We start from the raw sequence: 14,749 nt of genomic DNA, 5'->3' as shown, positions 1-14,749 counted from the left end.
ACAGGCCACCAACCCTGTAATAACTGTAGTGTCTGTCATCTGACCACCCCTTCCAAGACACTGTCCCTGGAAAACGGCAAAACTTGGACACAACGCCAGTTCACCAATTGTAATTCCTCTAACCTCGTGTACCTTATCACATGTCGGTGTGGTCTCAGATACATTGGCATGACCACCCGAAAAGTCAGAACCAGGATGACTGAACACAGGAGCACCATGCGGTGTGGTAAGAATATCAGTAAACTGACACAACACTTTCTCACCCAAAACCACACCCCAAATGACTTTACATGGACAGTGATTGAACAATTCGCAGTATCCGACGGCAATGAGAAATCTCTCCTCATCAAAGAACAGCGCTGGATATACCGCCTTTCTACACATAAAGAGGGGCTTAATGATTCCATCCCGTGGAATGCGCTGTCTCACTAACCAGCCTTTGTTCCATTCCTAGATCCGCTCTGACTCGTGGGTTGTCCCAATATCTGTACTATATACTTTTTAATCCCCCTGCACCAATTCAATTTGTTCAAATTTGTTCAAAGCTGTTTGAATTTTCTCTCACCCTCTACTCTCTTTAATGCCCACACGACTGGCATAGACGCCTATCATAGTTGCCTAACCATCACATGGTTTTGCCTCACCCCAGCGCTGCCAATTCCATTCAAACCGGACCAACATGCAGTGCGCAGGCGCGCCAGCACAGTGCTCACACCCCGCGCATGCGCAAAACAAACATTGAACGCTATCAGCACTTGACCGGCGCACATGCGCAGTACAGGGGATCACTCCACGCCTCTCTGCGCGACCACACCCTCTATCTTTCCAGCCCCAGGTGCTGCGAATGAAACGGGCTACTTAAAGCCGCCCTCCGAGCTCCAAACCCTCACTCGGGACACCGGAGCAGGACGATAGGTCGCAGGAGCACGCTGACCGGCAATTCCGTGAGTAAACTATGCTGGAACATCCCTACGCTCTGGGTAAGCAACATCATCTTCCCTTCACAGGTTCAGTCCTAACCCATACCTTCTCACAATACCTAGGGTCTTCTCTCCCTGCCAGGTGACCCAGGAGGCTGTAACAGCAAATAGCAAGTGTGACCCACAATGTATTATACTTACCTGCATCTCATGCTATGCTTACATCGCTGTTGAGCCCACCACCACCACTACGCTGTTAATTACGCTATAACTACACCCGCCATGCAAATCCTCATGGCCACGTTCTATCTGCCGCCCTAGGTCGCTCACGCACCTTAGTAGTCGGCAACATGTTGTGTTACAAAATATTATTCTCATAGACTCTACCTTGTATGTCTGTTTGTGTCTTTATGTTAAATGTACAGTACGGCAGAGGGAATCCCCCTCTAAACACGTATAGCACCTTAGCGAGTGCGACACTTTTTTACGATACACCAGCCACTTAATATAGTTTTCTTATTTCACCCACACATACTCATTGGTCCTGAGGAAAGCCAGTTTTAACAAAAGGCCTGGCTGAAACATGTAGACCGCACAGGACGTAGGAGCTCATAATCCACTCCATAACGTCCGCAAGCCTTTTATTTGCTAGCAGGGGCCCAGGCATTAAAATTATCCTTATACCCTCGGGAACTGGGACCACCTGCATAGCTTTTAAACATCACGTTCACACCCACATATCACAGCACACTCAGTAAGTATACCAGCTCCTCAGTAATCTGGAGTCGCAGCACACCCGGGACACATTCGGTGTCACTGTGGTGGGCCCGATGATGAAGCATGCCACCAACTAGGTTGGTGGGTGAGGGCTTCATGACCAAACCTAATGGTTTGCCCACAGACGTACCTTCTGAGTCTCACCTTCTGAGTCTCGCCAAAAACGCAACTTAGCTAGTCCTTTTTTGATATTACTTCATATAATCCAGGGGATCCGGACTAGCTTACCTAGTCCTCTCTCTCTATTTTGATTTGCTAATTTCTTCAGTTATCCTGACCCTTTATCCCATCAAGCTTAGAGTATGGTGCAGAAGATCTTGAATTTGATCTTTGTGTTCACAAAAAGCCAGTGAGGTGCTTAGAGGACTTGTTTCATGCAACTGCATTTAGGAAGATTCAAATAGATGTTTTTTTTACATTAGTGTAGTTGAGCCATCAACAGGGCTATAGTGTGCTCCATCCAATAGTCATTTTGGAGTGATTGGAGGACTTTTCCAGAGAAAGGAGAGCTGAGATCTGTATGTTAACACGTTTGGCCACTGATGTGACATGGAGAGCTACCAACAGCTCAGAGGTCTTACTTTCTAGGATGGGGGTTGAGGCATTGCAAGATCAGAGGCACATTGAAGTGCAGTAAGTCTGAATCTGATTCTCAGTGGACCAGGCTCTCAGTCTTGGCCCTGTTCATGCAGACAAAATGCTCTTCTATCCAGTGGAACATGTGATACCGGCAAGAGGTGATGTTGGCCTGGATTCCTAGTGTATTTTCTAGGTTGAAGTGGATTTGATTGCTGTTCGGATTCTACTGGATGTTCACCTGGTACTACTCTAGATGCTGTGCCAAGGCACGCCTATAAAAACTGAACTGTGGCGACTTCTGTGGTATGGTAAACTATATGTAAATTGAGACCCACTCTATGAACTAGATACTTATTTTTTAGCTGAAGATGAAGAGAAACATGTGGATCTCCTCGAGGACAGAACTGGACAAAAACCCATTCTTTCAGTATTTACAGTAGTAGGTTGTGGTCCTAGGTGTTGTAGCAGCAGCGATTTCAAGTATTTCAGTTATTTCTTGTTACTGTTCAGGATGGGCACAAACCCTGATTGATGATAGTTTGATTACACATATTCTCAAAGATGTCTCATAACCATTTTTCAGTGCTCTTAAGATGTTAGAGTAGGTTAACGATCAGCTGGTAATTTCCAGGTCTACCATGGTTGTTCATACAAGGAGGGATGAAGGAGTACTTAAGAGGATAGTGAACAACTCTATTTCGAAGTGATTTGTGAATCATGGCTGTACTGTCTGCTGAGAGTAAGAGGCGGAATTATTTTGAGCACTTAGCTGGTTAACCAGCTAGATTATGAAAAATATAGAAGACCACCATCCATCTATGTGATGGCTAAAAGACAAGTATGCCAACTTGGCGAATAGTGATGTGTCTTATGTTTCATAAACTCAGGTTCCAGGGAAGAGGGGGGGGGGGGGTCGGAGTCATATTTAAGGAGAGGTGGAACTTTGCTACCCTTCAGATCGATGAGGTCGCAGGGATAGAACTGCTGGGCTTTACCCTGCAGGAAACTAAAGGAAGGGTGCTAACCGGTATGGTTTGCTATAGGCCTCCAGGCCTAGATACGCAGTATCAGGCGTTGTTTGACATTATCGCCGCCCTGGCCTTGAGCCAATCCAGACTGCTGCTCCTAGGTGATTTTAACCTATGGGACAACGGGACCCTAGGGAGTCATCTGAAGGACCTACAACATATATGTGAGAACTGTGGCCTTGATCAGCTGGTTTTGAAACCTACCCACTCAGGTGGACATGTGTTGGATCTTGTGTTTGCTAATCAGACTGAGACAGAGGTGACTGGCATACTACCCCAATGGTGGACTGACCACTCCCTAATCCACTTTAAGATCACTATATCCACTCATGTAAATAAAAATGCCTGTCCTGCAACCTACCAAATTGGAAGAGACTGGTCTAAACTACCAAAAGATAAAACGGATCCTACCTTCACCAATCAGACACCTTTTGCTCCGGGTAATTCGGTGGGTCAGAATTATCTTGCCTACTGTAATTATATCACTGAGACCCTTGATAAACTTGTCCCCCTGAAAAAGATAAGGAATAGAGGGAAACCGTCAGCCCCCTGGTTCAGTGAGGAGCTGAAATTACTACGTAATCAGTGTAGACAGGCAGAAAGGAAGTGGCGAAGGCTCTATCTAGAGTCAGATAAGAGACTGCTAAAGATAGCGCAGAATAAATATAAAGAGGCCATCGTCAAATCAAAAGCTCTTTTTTATGCCACTTCTATACTTCAATCACCGAACAGCACAAAAACTCTCTTTAATATTATAAGGGACCTCTCCAACCCGGACTGCACGAGCAACAGGGTGGTTGCAACACAAAAGCTCTGTGACGAAATCTCTATCTTCTTTGAAGAAAAGATTGCCAAAATCGTGGGGGGACTTGTTCAGGATAAAGCCAGCAGTCAGGACACTCTCCTTTTGACTGTCGAGGAGGAACCATGGGCAGTATCATCTATTGAGAGTTTTCAACCTCTCACAGAAGAGCTTTTTAACACCTTGCTCTTAGTGTATCTTCTGGCTCCCCCTTAGACCCCCTTCCTCATAAGATCTGGAAGGAGTATGGGCCAGAGCTATTTCCCTGGATACGACTGATCTGTTGCCAGTCACTGGAGGAAGGAGTAGTGCCGGAGATATGGAAGCAGGCAACGGTAACTCCCCTACTTAAGAAACCCTCACTGGACCCAACTATCCCAGCTCATTTTAGGCCTATATCCCTCCTGCCCTACCCTATAAAAATCCTGGAAAAGGCTGTTAGTAGATCTTTGTCGAGCAATCTTGAAGATAACCGCCTACTGGATAAGGATGAGTTTGGGTTCCGCTCAGGCCATGGGACAGAGACTGCGTTGGCTACCATGCTGGACACACTGCGAATGCGAGCCGACAATGGTAATTCATCAATACTAGTGTTGTTGGATATGTCCGCATTCGACGCGGTAAGCCACGCAGTCCTGCTAGGCAGACTGGACAAACTGGGGGTGAAGGGCAAAGCTCTGACATGGCCACAATCATACCTGTCAGGTAGACAACAGGTAGTGACCATGACTCTGTATGCTTCTCCTAAATCCCTGGTTCACCATGGAGTGCCACAGGGCTCGGCGATCAGCCCTATCCTTTTTTACATATATTTGCGGCCTTTGATCCCCATTATAAAATCTTATGGGATCGACCTGATCAATTACGCTGACGACACCCAATTGGTATTTTCCCTTGAAGGGAAACATGCAGTGTCTATGGACACATTCCAGGAATGCATGTGTCGGGTTTCTGGTTGGCTCAATGCAAATTCCCTACAATTTAACGAAGGGAAAACGGAGATAGTCTACTGCTCGACTGCGAAATTGAATCAGCAGCCACAGTGTCAGCTTAGGCTCTCCCCGGGGGCTGATTTATGTGTCCCAGTTAAGACAGTGCGTAACCTGGGAGTACTGTTTGATGAAGATCTTCAAATGGTATCGAAAACTAACAAAACTATCAGCGTATGCTTTGGTCTGCTAAAAGCACTTAGACAGATACTCCCTCTTCTCCCCGTCGAGACCAGGCCCCTGGTGGTAAGGAGTATAATCTTATGCAGACTGGATTACTGCAAATCCCTATATTTAGGTGCCCCCTCATATATCTTGCAGGGACTGCAGAGAGTCCAGACCTATGCGGCCAAGCTGGCACTTAATAGACCACGTAGCTCCTCTACCATAATGGCTCTGAGAGACCTCCATTGGCTGCCCGTGAGGGACAGAGTCACATTTAAATCACTGTGTATTGTCTAAGGAGCACTGCACAGTACGGGCCCCCTACCAATGCAGGACAAATTTCATGGTACAAGCCCACTAGGCCTCTTCGTTCCTCTAGTCTGAGTCTAGCAACAACTACCAGATTCAAGAGAGCCAGGATGGGAGGTAGGGTTTTTGCACAGTAGCGTCCCGGCTGTGGAATGAGCTGCCCCAGAACATCAGGCAAGCCGACTCCCTGATAGGTTTTAGAAGGAGCCTAAAGACCTGGCTATTTGCCAAAATCTGAGATTTCAGTACCCACTATTCAGCCCTGCCATCGGCCGGCTCCATCTGATTAGGTTCTCTCAAAAAGCGCCAGGATACCCGTAGGGTGGCAGTTGCGCTATACAAGAACTATATACAATACAATACAGTGAAGGACTGTCATGCAAAAGTACAAAAATAAATTGTGACCACTGGCATGGACCAGGTACTTGCAAACGGGGTAAAACGGTAAATGAAAGTGGCACAGGAGACATGCCTGTAACCATGGGATCAACGGAATAAGAGTCAGCCCAACAGAAAAATGCAGGATCCTGGGGTAGCAGCTTGCAATCCACTTAGGAAAACAGACAGAAATACTACAGAGTAACGAAAAATCCTTACAGGGAAGTAAACGTATTTGTATAGCTTTGCAAACAGAGTGGATGGGTGGATGAACACAGTTATTTTACGGACAGAGGAGTTGGGCTACAGGCAAGCAATAGTGGAGGTAGGCGGGAAATAGTGAATATCCCAAGATGAATTCACCGAAAGCTAAAAACGTAGAGTGGTGTGGTTGTATTTATATATTTTGTTTCACTGAAAAAACTGAAGGTCAAAGTAACGTTATAGTTAGGTGAATTTGTCAGTGACAACATTAACGTTTTGAACTAAAAACAATACAGAAATTCACCTGTTATAGTTAAATAACATTTCATTACCATAATTAAATGCAACCCCCCCACCGCGGCCCTATAGCCAGGTGCTGCAACCAACACCCGCCATACAGCCAAGCCCACTCTGTGCACGGCAGAAGGGTGTTGGCCACAGAGCCTGCCATGAGTATCTCGTCTCCCAGGGCCGTTTTTAAAAAATTTTAATTAAAGGGGAGGGAAGCATGTGGACCCCCCTCCCCCAGCTGATTTCAACCCCATAGGGCCTGATGCAATTTTTATGGGGAAGGAGGCCGATGTCGGCCCAAAGACACCATACCCGGGACTCGGCAGAATTTTAAAGCAGGGGCACTCGGCTCAACAAAGTGTGGTGCCCAGATGCCCACCCGGGCACCAACCACAGTGTTGCTAATTACCTAAGCTAAAAATGCTGGCCCCTGCAGGCAGGATCAATATTTAGATCCATTTCCCTGCCCACATCACTGCAGGATCTAAAGTCCCCTTCCAGTGGGCGGGAGCATTTTTGGAGTTCCCACCAAGTGGGAACGAAATTGGTGTTTGCTCCCACTTGGCGGGAGATTTAAAAGTTCTCCCTCCAAGCGAGAGCAAACACAATTTTCCCTGCCTGCACAGCTTTGGTCAGTGAAACTGCTATTTCCCGGAGGTGGGCTTCCAGGGACAAAGCCTGTGACCTGGGGTATGGGTTCCCCAGGGCCATTAATGGCTCAAGGTGGGGGGGCACGTGGCCCTGGGGAACCCATTCCCTGGGCTCCTGGGGCCTCTCAAGGCACAGGAAGGGGGCCTCATGCTTCCACCTTCCATAAATAATAAGATCAGCTTGGGTTGTGTTCCCCAGGGCCTCTAATGGCTTGAGGAGGGGGCGCCCAGTCCCTCTAAACTTTCTAAACAGCTCTGGCTGTAGGCTCCAGGAGGTTCATACTAAATAAATGTAGCCCAGCTACCATTTTTCTTACCCGATCCTACGGGAGACCCACGGGATTGCAGAACTTTTTGCATATTTTCTTTCTTACCCCAAGGGGAGGGGTCCCTCTGGGTCCCTCCCATGGGGCCTAAAGAGTCAGTGTATCTCTACCCTGCCTCCATAGATCATTTGTTATTTACAACTTCAGGACAGGGGACTAAGTACCCGAGTCCTGTAATGGCTGCCAGCAACATTTGTCACATGTTGCTGGCAGCCAATCAGAGCGCTTGCTCTCACGGGAGTATGACTCCTGTGGAAGTGAGATGACTGAAGGGAAATAAAGCTTCCCGGGCTAATAAGAAAGCTCTATTTTTTAAATTGGCGCTCCCGCGGGAGTCCCGGAGACTCTTGCGGGCCCAAACATCCAAATATCTCTTATTTTTTTCACATTTAATTTCTCAAAAACTACTGAACAGATTTACGCCAAATCACAATCACCAGCCCTACCCTCCTGTAAATTTGGTGTAATCCAGTTTAGCAGTTTTTGCTTCAACCTGTCTTAAAGAAGTTTATAAAAATTGCATGGGGGGGGGCGTGGCTTGCCGGGCGATGATGGCGGTCGCAGCCTTGTAGAGCTCCCGCCGGCCCGACCTTAATTTGTTCACTTATCCTGGTCCCCGAGCCCGATACTGCTTCCTGGCGACTGGCGCGAAGCTGGTGGAGTCCCTTGCCTGCTCCGGAGTCCCGATCCTGCACTCTTCTCTCTCCTGTGCCCGTTGGGAGGCGACGGCGCCCTGCGGCCTGGTGACCGGCTGGAGACCGGGGTCCTCGAGTTTCGGGACGCCCGGCGGTGGTCGCGGGCTCGCGGGTGGTGGCGGCTTCAGCTGCGCCGCTACTGGCTCCGTCCTACTGCTGCAGCTGCCCGCGGACCGCGGTGGCACCCCTCATCCTTGTGCCTTGGGTGGACGCCTCTCTCCCCTGAAATCCCGGAGAGGCAACGACGGAGTGAGGCCTGGTGACCGGCTGGAGACCGGGGTCCTCGAGTTTCGGGACGCCCGGCGGAGGTCGCGGGCTCGCGGGTGGTGACGGCTTCAGCTGCACGGCTCCTAGCTCCATCCAATTGCTGCGGCTGCCCGTGGACCGCGGCGGCGCCCCTCATCCTTGTGCCTTGGGCGGACACCTCTCTCCCCTGCAGTCCGGGGGAGGCACCAGCGAGGAGCGGCCTGGTGACCGGCTGGAGACCGGGGCTCCCGAGTTAAGTGACGCCCGGCGGCGGCTGTGGGCCCGCGGGTGGCGGTGGGGTCCGCTGCACCGCTCCTGACTCAGTACCCCTACTGCTACGATTGCCATCTGACCACGGCAGCGCCTCCCCGTTCCTGCACCTTGGGCAGACATTTGTGGGGATAAACGCCGGGACGGCCCGTCCCACCTGGGTGAGACCGGTCCTCGGATTTCGTGGCCTCGGGCCTGGGCTGGCCTCTTGGGACTCTCCCACTGCAGTTCTCTTCAGGGGCCTGGGGCCTCCAACGCTAGTGGCAGTACCTGGGGGGTCCCGAGCCCTGTTGGAAGGAGTGCCGGCCTTGCCCGGCGAGCGGTCCCGGCGAGCCCGTGTTGGGCCATGACCAGAACCGGAGGTGGCGGCCCGCCTAAGCATGGCCCTATCGATAAATTCACGGGGCCTAGTGGTGGCTCCGGGGCGGCCGGTGGCAGCGGTGGCCCTGGACCGGACAATGCGGCGATCCTGGCGGCCATCACCCAATCCCGGGATGCGCTTGATGCCAAAATCGGAGCGGTGGGAGAAGATGTCGCGCTGCTGCGCCAGGACCTCCGGAATGCGGTGTGTCGGATCACCGAGGCCGAGTCCCGGATAACGGTGACCGAAACGGACATCGGCGCCCTGAGGAAGCGGTTGGCGGAAGTGGAGGGAGTCCAGAAGACGTTGGCGGCCCGCGTGGAGGATGCCGAGGGGCGCGCACGGAGGAACAACCTCCGCTTTATTGGCTTTCCGGAGAGGTGCGAGAAAGACGACATGGAGGGGTTCTTGACCCGGTGGCTGGAGAGTTGGCTCCCCGAAGGGGTGCTGTCCACGTGCTTCGTTATCGAGAGGGCGCATAGGGCCCTAACCCAGCGGCCACCGGAGGGTGAGCGTCCCAGGTCAGTCATAGCCCGGCTGTTGAATTATCACGACCGTGATGTCATCCTGAGGGAGGCAAGGACCAAAGGCTCGCTTACCTTTGAAAATCGTACCATCATGATTTTTCCCGACTACACGAGGTTGGTGCAGAAGCAGAGACAATCCTTTGTGGCCGCCAAGGCCAAGTTGAGGGGCTTGAAGCTCCAATACTCTCTCCTATACCCGGCCCGTCTGCGAGTGGTACATCAGTCCAGGACGCATTTCTTTGATTCACCTGAGGAGGTTTTCCGTTGGACCGATGAGACGGTGCAGCTCCGGCCGCATCCCCAGCCGGGTCTGAATCCGGGCGGGTCCCAGAGGTCATCGCCGGAGCGGACGAACCACCAGAACCGGAGGGGTCGACACCGGAGGTCCCGGTCTCGGAGGCGGGCGGCCTCTGCTAGTGCATCGCAGACGAGTGGTGCGAGGGACTCGGAACACTCTGATGTCGGCAGTTGAACACTGGTGGGACTGGGCCTTGTTGCTGAGTCCTGAGTTGCCCTTCATAGGCTGGTGAGACTGTTCTCTTTTGACTTTCCTATGACCAGTCTGTTCCCGGTTACTGACTCCTATTGCTTTTAGTGGGAGCACGGTAGGGCTCGGGAGGCACCTTTTGTGGGCCTCTGACCCTCACGGTTGTGAGTGTAGTGGGGGGGGTGGTGTGTGTGTGTTGATTGGGGTGTTGGGATCCATTGGTATGGCGGGCCCTGGGTTCTCTGTTCTGGACCCGGGTCTTTCCATGCCGCGACAGATGCTTCAATGTTCTCTGAGGTATTGGGGTGGGGGGAGTGGGGCGTGGGGGGATGTTCTTTGGTTGCTGATGGTTGGGGGGGCTTGGGTCTGGGGGGGGTTGCTGAGTATTGGGATGGGTAGGGGGGGACCACACGTGCCTATGATCGTTGATTTTGTTGTTTTGTGGGGTGCGCCGGGGTGGTGTGGAGGGCCGGGTGCTGGTTCCTGTATTGACTATGGCTGATGCCGTGACTATGTCTTCTCCTAAGGCCCTGCGTGTTGTGACATGGAATGTGAGGGGAATTTTGGATAAAATCAAGCGTGGGGCTGTGCTACGATGGGGGAAGAGGGAGATGGTAGATGTGCTGCTGCTTCAGGAGACCCACATGCTGGGTTCCAAGGCCCTTAGCCTCCAGAGGTATGGATTTCAACAAGTGTACCATGCCGGTTTTGCAAGGGGCTCGCGGGGGGTGGCTATCCTGGTGCATCGCAGGGTGGCTTATGTGCATGAGAGGCAATGGATAGACCCTCAGGGCCGCTTTGTTTTCATCAAGGGCCAGCTGGGTACTGAACAGGTGGTGTTTGGTAGCGTGTACGCCCCCCCCCCTCTCCAATGGGCCCTGTCTGAGCGGCTGTTCGCGCTGTGGGATGAGATTCCGGAGGTGCTGACCATGGTGGGAGGTGACTGGAATGAGGTTATGGATGTGGGCCTGGACCGTCGGAGGCGGGCGCCGGCTGTGGTGGATCCCCCCCCCGCTGCTGCTCCCACCAGATTGAGCGCGACTGCGAGTGGCCTGGGATGGGTTGATGTGTGGCGCCACTTTCATCCTGCTGCGCGTGAATTCACATTTGTGTCGGCGGTGCATGGGTCCTTTTCAAGGCTGGACTATCTGTTTGTGCCGGGTGCCTGTCTGAGTCGAGTCAGGGATGCGGTGATACTCCCCAGGGGCCTGTCTGATCACTCCCCGGTCCTGGCAACTATGACCCTCCCTTCCCAACGACAGCCGTTTAGATGGCGGATGTCGTCCTGGCAGCTGCAACGGCCCGAGTATGTGCATCACCTGCGCGTGGCGATTGATCATTACTGGCGTGAGAATCTTGTGGGTGATGTGGATGCAATGGTGGTGTGGGAGGCGCTGAAACCCACGTTACGGGGTATTGATATTGCATGGTGTGTGGCTGCTAGGCGGAAGCATCAGGAAGCCATTGTGACCGCTGCCGCCCGTGTAGAGGAGTTGGAACGGCGTGGTAGTCTTGGGAGCGACGAAGACATGGTGCGGCGGCTCCTACAGGCCCAACAATCGTACGCCTCCGTCTTACACGATGAAGCCCGGCAGGCGTGGCTCGCCACGCGCAGCAGGGTATACCAGTGGGGCGACAAATCCTGCACTATGCTACACAGGTTGTGTCAGGCGACTTTCCAGCCTCTTGTGTTGCCGGGTCTTACGGCTGAGGACGGCTCAGTTATGACTGACCCGGCCCTATTGGCGGCCAGCTTTGCCCGCTATTACGAGACGCAGTACGCCCCTTGTGACCAATTGGAGGAGGGTGGGATCTCCGCTTATCTTGACGACCTGCTACCGCGGGCCGTTCCTGATGAGACCAGGACCGCCCTGGACGCCCCGCTCACGGCTGAGGAACTCGGGGAGGCCCTTGGTCAACTGAATGCCGGGAAGGCGCCCGGCCCGAGTGGCTACCCGTGTGAATTCTATAAAAAGTTTCACGTCCAGCTGGGGCCCCACTATCGGCGTGCCCTGGAGGCGGCGCGGGTTCAGGGGGAGCTGCCGCCGGACTGGCGCCATGCCGAGATCGTGGTCTTCTTAAAACCGGGTAGGGAGCCGGACAGATACGACTCTTACCGGCCTATTTCCTTGTTAAACATCGAGGCTAAGATCCTGGCTAAGGCCTTAGCGAACCGCCTGCTACCCCACATCACTGATCTGGTCCACCCAGACCAGGCTGGATTCATGCCAGGGAGGGCCACCCGACACAACATCCGACGGGCGCAAGCGGCAGTGGATGCTATGGGAGCTGGCGATGAGCAGGCGGCACTCTTCTTGGCAGATATGGACAGGGCCTTTGATTCTGTGAGTTGGGTTTATCTGTTTGCCCTCCTGGCCCGCCTCAACCTGGGGCCGGTTTTCCTGTCGTATGTCCGTCTCCTCTACACTAACGTGACGGCCTCGGTCCGTGTGGCCGGAGCTACCTCTGGGCGTTTCCATATAAGACGTGGCACTCGGCAGGGCTGCCCCCTGTCCCCGTATCTGTTTGCCCTTGCCATGGAGCCCCTGGCGTCGCGGGTACGAGTGGATGCCCGATTGTGTGGCTTTGTCTGGAATGGGGACCTGGCGGACAGAATTGCGCTGTATGCGGATGACGTCCTCTTCTTTCTCACCGACCTGCAACGCTCGGGCCCTCGGGTCCTGGAGATTATGCGGGCGTTCGGCGAGGCATCGGGCCTCCGTCTCAACCTTAACAAATCGACCCTGTGGGTGCTGGGCGGCGGAGTGGTCGCCGACCCCTGGGCTGCGGAGTTGCGAGTGGCGACGGGAGGCCTAAAGTACTTGGGCGTTTTTCTATCGGAGTCGCGGGTTGTGGCCTGGGCGCGTGGAGTCCTGCCGGTGTGGGAACGGGTACAGGCTGATGTCAAAACTTGGTCCAGGATGCCGCTCACTATCTTTGGTAGATCGGCCATCTTCAAGATGATGGCGCTTCCGCGTCTACTGTACCAGCTCCAGAACTTCCCATACCCCATCGGCCTGGAGTGGTTCCGTCAGGTTAACTCTGTTTTGGGTCGTTTCCTGTGGGATGGGGGTGCGGCCAGAGTAGCACTGAAGACGTGTTTTCTGTCCACATACTGTGGCGGTCTGGCCACCTCGGACCTCCTCTCCTACTACCAGGCTTCCCAGTTACTTGTTCTTAATGAGTGGTGGTATGGCGATAGGAGCGATCCGGCCTACGCCCTGGAACGGTCACTCATGGGTGACCATACGCTCCACACCATCCTGTATTCGGCTCGCCTGCGTCGTGGGTTACCCTCGGTCACAAGGGTGGTCTTTGCCATGTGGCGACAATCCTTGCGCCGCATGGGATGGTGGGGCAAGTTGACGGCTGAGACGCCGCTTTGGCATAATGGTCTGCTCCCAGAGCTAGCGGCTCTGGCCGGCTTTGAGGGTTGGGAGGCAATAGGGGTTACACAACTGGGCCAGGTCGTGTCTGGCACCACTCTCAAATCCTTCGAGGAGCTCCGCACGGAATTCCAGATGCCTCAGTCCCAATTCTTCCGCTACCTTCAGCTGCGCCATGCCCTTGCCCCGAGCATCGCCGGTCTCGACTCCTTGCCAGAGTTTAGCCCGATCGAGGCCAAGGTGTTTATGGGAGACTTGGGAGACAGAAAGGTCTCCAAGATATACCAGACACTTGTTGTCCACTGCTCCTCCACCCTGCACTCCCTTCGTGAGGCGTGGGAGGTGGACGTGGGTCCCCTCGATGAAGACGATTGGAGGGAGGCGCTGGAGTCCCCACGTGGAACTGCCATTGCTATCCGGCTCCGGCTCATTCAGTTCAAGTACCTGCATCGGGCATACTATACACGCGAACGATTGTGGAAAGCTGGTTTGATTGCATCCCCGGAATGCTTGCGCTGTGGGTCGGTGCCTGGGTCCTTACTGCATACTGTGTGGACGTGTGGCCGGCTGACTGGGTTCTGGAGGGGTGTGTGGAGTTGCCTGGCTGAGGTGCTGGGCTGGGACCTTCCTCGTACCCACCGGTTGGGCCTACTGCACATCATGGAAGGGATTGGGGGTAACATGTATAAGCGCCATTTGCTGCTCTTGGGGCTGGTTGTGGCCAAGCGAGACCTGGCCCGGGCATGGAAAGCGGTGAGGGCCCCCCCCCCTTTCTGCTTGGAAGGCGGGGCTGGATTACTTCATGGGTCTGGAGAGGCCGGTCTTTGAAGCACGGGGCTGTCCTCACAAGCACTTCAAAATTTGGAAGCGGTGGGCTGACTATCGTGGTCTACTCCTGGACCCCCCAGCGGAGCGTGAGGAGGACATTTGATCATAGTGACACTGTTGGCCCGAAGTAACATTGCCCTGGTGGCGCTGCACCTACTTGCTTTTCTTTATTGCTTTCTATGCACGTGTGGTGGGGGGGGTTGGGGGGTGTCCGGGGCTGGGGGGGTGGAGTTGTGGGTTAGGGTGGGTCACCGGGGTGTTTCTATACTGAGCATATTTTATGAGTCTACTCTTGCATTTGCTGCCTATGTAATTGCTGTTTTGATACTGTCGTGGTGTTCTTCGGTTGTGGAGATGCCACATTCTCAATGCTCATTTGCTCAATAAAATTGGTTGTGAAAAAAAAAAATTGCATGGGGATTTTGTGTTTTGGTGCCCCCTATTTTCGGGGCCCCTGCTTGATGAATCACCCCAAAACTTGCCAGGCACAAACTGGTCAAGAAGTAGCACTCTTTTGGAAAGTTTTGTGGA

At 53.2% G+C, this 14,749-nt stretch overlaps 1 protein-coding gene across 1 annotated transcript in view; it reads right to left on the bottom strand.

Moving 5' to 3' along the window:
- The window catches only part of BBS7 (Bardet-Biedl syndrome 7), a 388,515-nt gene that overhangs the window by 240,293 nt on the left and 133,473 nt on the right, over window positions 1–14,749 (bottom strand). The gene's annotated exons all lie outside the window — the stretch shown is intronic.

Source organism: Lissotriton helveticus, chromosome 2_1, assembly GCF_964261635.1.
Source record: "Lissotriton helveticus chromosome 2_1, aLisHel1.1, whole genome shotgun sequence".
Lineage (NCBI taxonomy): Eukaryota > Metazoa > Chordata > Amphibia > Caudata > Salamandridae > Lissotriton > Lissotriton helveticus.
This window is presented reverse-complemented; position numbering and strand designations above follow the sequence as displayed.